Genomic DNA, 7,646 nt, shown 5'->3' on the forward strand with positions numbered 1-7,646 from the left:
GTCGAATTATGAAGATGGACCGACGTAGTAAATGTGATAAGTACCATGCACCAAAGGACATCTGCGTGGTATCGCGTACAGTATGCATTATTTATGACTGTAATATGTAATATGGAAGCAACCGTGCTTTTGTCATGCAACATCTGTCTTGCGCGTTAAATGTACGCGAACCGTAGTAGTTGGAGGTACAAAGACCTCTCGCGGTACGCGGCACAGCGTGCTCTTTTGCGTTCATACAAAAATTTATCATCGCAACAGTATGCAACTGATACGCGACAATGGGAGCGCCAACGTCATGACTTAAACGTTCTCCAAAATATATAACTCACACAACGCCGGCGGTCCCCGAGCGAAGGCGTGGAAAAATCGATATACTGTTTCAACGTATCCGCGAAAGGTAAGACGTAAACGAACGAGCTGCTTCATGGAACGGAAAATGAATGTGGCACAGTCCGTGTAATAAAGCAAGAATTTCATTTGCATTGCCTCCGAGTCTACACATCGCATTTATTTTCATTTGTTTCCCGAAACGGGAATATATATCCTTTCAGGGAGGAGGAATTATTAAAGTAACACACTCTCTGCAAGATAGAGAAACCATCTCGAGAGTTTCACACACAGCATATCTCTTGCGATATGAGACCTCTGTTGAATCGGTACGTGAGAACTCGAGTGGCTCTCGAAATTGTTGACGTATACTCGATGCTGTTGACCCTTTTGCGCTCGTCATTCCCATGCAACGCAACGTATCGAAAGTACTTGTACAGTTAGCACTTACGAAACGGATATTGTATTCGACAGTTTACTGAATCAATGTGAAATCACGAAAGTCCGCCCACTCATTGACTTATACGGGAATTCTTTCGTTTACTCAGTGTCGAGAACAGATTTCAGAAAAACTACGAGACGATCAGATGATACCATACAATGTGAAGAGATAAACAGCTAATTAATTTGTCTTTTCCTTATCGTTAGATCTACAACTATTGCGGCAAGTTCCGTACATGTATAACTGTAGAAAAAAGTTGGAGTCTGTTCATAGTCGAGGTCGCGACCCTGTAAACCAGCGTATTCGACTGTGCATTGGCGATGCATTTTATGTTTTACGTATCGTAACGGTGCACTCCCACGCATCCAACTAACGGCGGTGTCGAAGTAATGAAAATTACTCGCATACATATTAATCGACGGTCTACATGAATGATCGCGAAAGAAACTGAATGTGCAAATACAATAAGATCATGTAATATGGATGACAACGGATTGAAAATGGAACAGAAAACGTTGGCTACTTTTATACGATTATATGATTATACTTTAAGATTACATCACGTAGTCTGCGTTGTCAAATTGAATGCTAATGTCCATTAAATATAGCAATATTAATTATAATTACAGAGAATTAATAATTTTAGATATGTAATTAATATATATCAAATATAATTTTATGTCAATTAATAATTTTAGATATGTAATTAATCAATTTTCGATTAAATTCAAATATTCAAGCAGAGTTCGTTTTAAGAATTTTCAGTTTGAATATTAATATATTCAATTAAAATAATCAAAAAATTGTATCTAAAGTAAGCAATCAATTTTTAAAAGGCAGAATTAATCAAGTCTAAATTAATTAGAGAAGACAAATTAATTTACAGATAAATTACTGAAGAAGATCTGGAATACTCCGTAAATAAATGTCTGGTTTTACAAAAAGATTACTGAACAACAGAAACGGTAGATTCCCTAAAAATCCATTTATCAAGACTTCATACGAATAGCGCTCAGATCAAAGCGTTAACGGTACGACAATATCGTTACACATTCTCTTAGGCACCCACGCACGATCTCGCTCGCCCACGTAAAGGATCCACTGCTGCAAGGAAGTAAGATACAATTTCTACAAATCGCACACAGGAAGAGAGACACGCGTTAATGCGAGTAGGGAAAGAAGAGCAACGCGGTCGAAATCGTGTAACACGAGATTCCATTTTTACATGGTGACGCACTTTCCCTTGCGAAACGCGATATCTCGCAATCGCGAATGTTGCCGGGGGAATTATCGGATTATGGTCAAAGTTGTTTTATGTACAGACAATAAAATCGTACTACTATTTTCTGTAACTCGAGACATACGAGAGAATTAATGAAGATTGTAGAGAAATGAATGATAAATGTTGGCAATAAATGTATTAATAACAATAATGAGATAAATTGTAATCATTCTATAATCATACCTTTAAGATATAATTTAATGTTTTTCAACATTAAACTTTCAACATAAACAGCAAAAAAAATAACTATTTTAGTGTAATTTAAAACAGTAAGTAATTTAGTAAGTAGTGAAAATAATAATTTAAAATTAAAAAAAATTTCAAATACAAGTGAACATAAATGCGATCAGTGATTGATTTATGTCAACTTGTTACGAGATAGTTAAAAAAACTCAGATAATTAAAAAAACTTCACAATCTTCAATAAAGTAATCAAAGGATCTGTCTCTCTTAAAAAGATGATTCAAGGAATCGCAGTAGAAAGCGAAAGGATTATCGCTCGGTGGTGAAGGTGCGCACTTCATGAGAAAAAGAGCACGTCTAGTTTCGTTTTACTCTGCTTATCATGAGAAACGGCGGCCGTTTATAAGACAATGCAGTCGCGAGAGTAAAGAGACGACCTCACTGGCGCGTAGGTGGCCTCCTTGCGACGTCGCACGACGGTGAACACGGAACACGGTGACAGAACGAAATGTCCGAGCCTTAAATGGCCACCTGAAACTCTCCTGCTGTTTGCTTCTTTGCGATCGCTCGCCCTTTCCCTCAGATTTCTTCCTCCGCAACCGACGCGACGGCGACGTGTATACGCACGCTTTAAACGTGCGGGCATAATGTCGTCGTAAGGATAGCGAGATCTTCTCCCTTCGGTGGCGTCAATTTTTCGCCTCGTCAGAACGTTTTCAAGTGATGCGATAACGAACGATCATCTACCTTCAGCTTTACGCAACGAAAATACTGAAGTGAAAATAGATATACACGAAGAGGTGATTAACACATCGACGGATAGTCATGGATGTCATTGCTTGGTAGAAAATTCATTTTGCATTGTCACTCTTAAATCACGAGATTTTTGTATTCTATATATCTCTTCTCCTCAACAATGAAAATATAGAAAAAGAAGAGATAATTTGGACATTGCCATTGCTCAACTTTAGCGTATCTTAGCTCGTCGACGATGAATTACACACTATTCTACACATGCGCGCGCGCGTGTGTATGTGTGTGTATGTGTAAAATAAAAAATTCTTACATACTTGCATGTAAGAATTTTTTAACTTTAAAACAAAGTTTTAAGGAAACTTTAACAACAAAGTTTTACTAGCATAGTAATTGTTTATTTAATTTACTTTTTATAAAAAATACAATAAAATATACGGACAATAAGAGCACATACATATATAATATCTACATTATATATTGGATATAAATGTACAATAATTATCTGTACTATCTTATTTGAACGTTTCGGTTTTTCTTCAAACCATCATCAGCAAATCCATAGGTGTCAAATTATGGCTATTCCCAATCAAAAAGTAGGGAAATGTTCATCTTCAATCTCACATAGAGTTTGAATTCCAACATTATTACGAGATTTTTGTCAAGACAAAATAAGAGTTTAAATAAGATGATATACAAATAATTATTGTACATTTATATCCTATGTAGACATTATTTGTTAATTACAGAAATTTGCGCACCGATTTCCGCGCTGTGTATATTGCCTATATATTTTATTGTATTTTTTTAATTTCGACAGCCCGATTAATATTAGGGAAAAAGTTCGTGGCGTTTTTTTAATGCCATCTAACAGGGAAAACGCCACGAATTTTTTCTCACACCTAATATTTATAATTTAGTATTTTTACTTTTTATACATTTAAATTTATTTGCCAGAATTCACAATAAAAAAATTGATTGCGTCTTTAAAGTCCAACATTGCTAGCAGAGGTATAAGAATTCTTCGAACGTTAAATCTAAAGTTTATCTTCTAAATTTTTTATATGCTAATAAAATCTCGTTCTTAAAGTCCTCAAATATATAAGAATTTTTCAAATTTTTATAGTCTAAAATAGTATAAAAATGAACATTAAAGTTCAAAGACTCACGTTGAGGATGAAAATTTCACATTGCCGCCAATGGAGGACTATATATGCAATCTTTTGTATATATCTATATTTGCGCATATATATGATTAAACTTCCGGATGTACAGGAGAATAAATATTGCGGTTACAGCCACAAAAAATTCACTTATATAAAATTCACATATAACGATCAGAGAATGAATGCCCGATATAAATGCAGCAACTCGGCAATGTAAATTCCCCGTTCCGGTAGAATTACAGTGTTTGTGGCGTCGTTTGTAACACAACCGCCGGTGCAATCGCGAACCGCGTTGGTCCTAATGGATCTCGCGATTGCTTATCAGAATCAAGCGAAAACGCATCCGCTGCATTCCTCCTAGTCGGACCAAACCAGTCCACAAATCCCTCGCCTCTTATATCCTCGAGTGTATGAAGCGTAAGAGAACGTTTCTCCTCGCTGAACAAATTAACGTACGAGCAGTCACGCGCGTTACCTGAGATAAGATATTAAATAAGGAATTACGTTAAGTTGTTGAGAACCAGGAACTTGACTAATAAAATTTACATATTCCATTCGTAATATAATATACTTATATTGAATGATTGAGAAAATATTTGATTGCTTAACACTTCTATATATTTTACAAGATTCCATTGCTAGCTTAAAAAGTTGTCACGTTGACAAAAGATACAGCTTAAAAAAACCAATTCTCTAATAAAAAGATAAAATATCATTATAAATGCTATCTTCTAATTTTGTAAAAAAATTTTAAAAATTACGTTCCTAATTAATATAGTTATATAATATTTAATTAATACTAAAACTTTTAAACAAAATGAAATAAGATATAGTTTTATCCTGTATCTGATGATGTCTTACTCGTGTCAGCTATTAAAATTTGAAACAATTCTGTTACTCAACTGAATGCAACGAGAATCATTTTGGAATCCAAGTGCACGACCCGTTAAGCTGCAGTAATGAGTTCACCATCTTTTGTTTGTTATCTCGCAAATATTATTATAATATTTATGAGTTGCAGTACGTTGGACCAACGATTCGCACGACCCGTTAAGGGAACAATAGGGGCCCATCTCATCGGCCAAACAATGTCAAACGTGCGATCGAATCACGTGCACACCATCGCGATCCGATAGGGTACTCCGGCGCGGATATAAAAGTCGGGTGCAATAGCCGTAACTTTTGTGTTCCGGCGCCATCCGTCTTTCGGGCCCTCCCTCGCCAAGCCGGGCCGAACCAAGCCAACCCAAGCACGGAGAACGCAAAGGGAGCCGTTCTGCTCGTCGAACCCGAAGAATGCGTTTTTTGACGTGTCGAGAGGTGAATCGGAGGTCGACCCGGCTGGTCTCGGGTCCCGGTTTGTCTTTCGGACTGCGCGACTCATACAAGTGGGAAGACAATGATCGATGCGTTTCTCGTATGGGAAGTAATTAAGATAGTCAGAAAATGATGGATTAAAAAGCAACATGTGTCCATGTGTCAGATAATTTTTATCTCTTGGATACGTGAATCTTTTGGTAGACTTTAAGAGTTGAAGTTTATAATATATATTTACATGATATACACATATATATACATTTACAAGATACATAAAAATATTTCTGATTATTATTCTCACTAATTTCTCCAGCAGAATAAATAAATCTTAGAGTGCCTTCACTCAGACTGAATTTTATGTCAATATTGCATCAATATTTTTCATCTCATGATTTCTTCGATTGCTACACGTTAAACAGATTAGCTGGAGTACAGTAGTAAGCAAATACGTGCATTTGTCGTCGTAGTCGGTGTGACATGCAGAGATACGGTAAATGCGCGCGTGGAAGGAATGGAAGGGTCTACACGATGTACCCCCCATGGTCGGTCCCGATGCTTATACACGCGAAAAATTTGCAACCGAGACAATGGGTGACGTTGGGCGTCCCGTCTACGCGAAACACGACTGGCACGAGTTGTGTTCTGGCGCCAATCGAAAGGGGTTGGGAATAAACGGAGAACGGAGGAGATGGGAAAGGCACGCGGGCGCTCCATTCAAAATTGAAATATAACCGCGCAGCCAAATATGTATAAGGGCCACAGTGAAATTTATATTCTAGTGAGTATACGCGTGCACACACGCGCCCATAAGTATGCTGCGCTTAAGTGCACGCCAAATGCAGTCGGGAGATTGCGACGACGACGCCGAGCAAGAAACGAGGCCCAAAGCCCTGATGAAGCAAGAAACTGTTGCGAGCGAGACTAACGTGGGATAATGCACGCGCGGATAGACGAGTGATGGACTCAGAAAAATCATAAACTACATTTTTTTTTATAGGCTACAATCGCAAGCATAACGGGTATCTCAATTTACGAGAGTAATTTAACGTTGAAATAAAACAGCAAAGACTACTGGTCATATATACTGGTTCTTTCTTGTTAAATTAACCAATATTTATCATAAAAAATGATCTTTGCATTATACATGATAAATGTTCATGATAATTTGTAGTATAAAAAATTTATAGTAAAATAAGAAATGTAAAGTTTGATAGCAATTGAAATAACTAAAGTACACATAATTATTATTCTCCTTCACTAAATCATATTAATGCTTTTTCGATCAAAAGTCTATTATAATAAGTGATTAAAATATGATAATTGATTATAAATATTATATATATAATAAATATTATATATAATATTTATAAATGTAATAATTAATTTAAAAAAATAAAAATATATAGTAAAGTACATATATGATAAATAATGTTAAATATATTTAATATTTTATCATTCAAAAAGTCATCCAAATAATTATGATCTAATCAATTTCAACAAGTAAATCTAAGATTGCAATCAAATTGCGGAGAAATCGTGCAACATCATCTGATCAATTGATCCACGTCGATCTAATTCAGAACATTTTCTCCTTGAGAAGTTCGACAAAAGAATACGTTCATACTAAAGAAGCTTGAAGGCTTATATTTCAATTGTCGAATTGGTGGTCGTGTAAGGAGTTGAACGGAAAGCCGTATCGATTGATAGCGATCGACTATCGATCGATCTTCTCTAGATCGTCCATCAGATAAGCTGCAGTACCCAAGTAATCCAGGCACGACAGAGGTAGGTACCAGCAGCGGTGATTTAACGCAAAGATCGATGGTCGATTGCATTCTCGATGGCGTCGAGAGGGCCTCTAAATCACGCTCATCGAGATTTAGCATACGCAAGGACTCTTTGCTACCGTTCGAGTTGTCGTACAATGGCGTTTGTTTTCCGAAAAGAGAAATGAGCGCATAAGCACGAATAGCATACATTTAATAAAAAATCACATTTATCCGGATTTATTAAAAGATTCTTAAAAATAAAAGATTTATGAAAGATTTCACAAAAGCAAATTCTGTTCATTTTTTTTTTATAATCAAATTTTTTTTATAATTTTGGTACAATTAAAAAAATTTTTTAAATAGATTTTAGCATTTTATATACATATATATATATATATATATATATA

General features: G+C 35.9%; 1 protein-coding gene across 2 annotated transcripts in view; it reads right to left on the minus strand.

The window, feature by feature from the left end:
• Positions 1 to 7,646, minus strand: part of LOC108687707 (integrin alpha-PS2) — a 76,326-nt gene that overhangs the window by 9,655 nt on the left and 59,025 nt on the right. The gene's annotated exons all lie outside the window — the stretch shown is intronic.

This window comes from Atta colombica, unplaced genomic scaffold (genome assembly GCF_001594045.1).
Source record: "Atta colombica isolate Treedump-2 unplaced genomic scaffold, Acol1.0 scaffold210, whole genome shotgun sequence".
In the NCBI taxonomy this organism is placed as follows: Eukaryota; Metazoa; Arthropoda; class Insecta; order Hymenoptera; family Formicidae; genus Atta; species Atta colombica.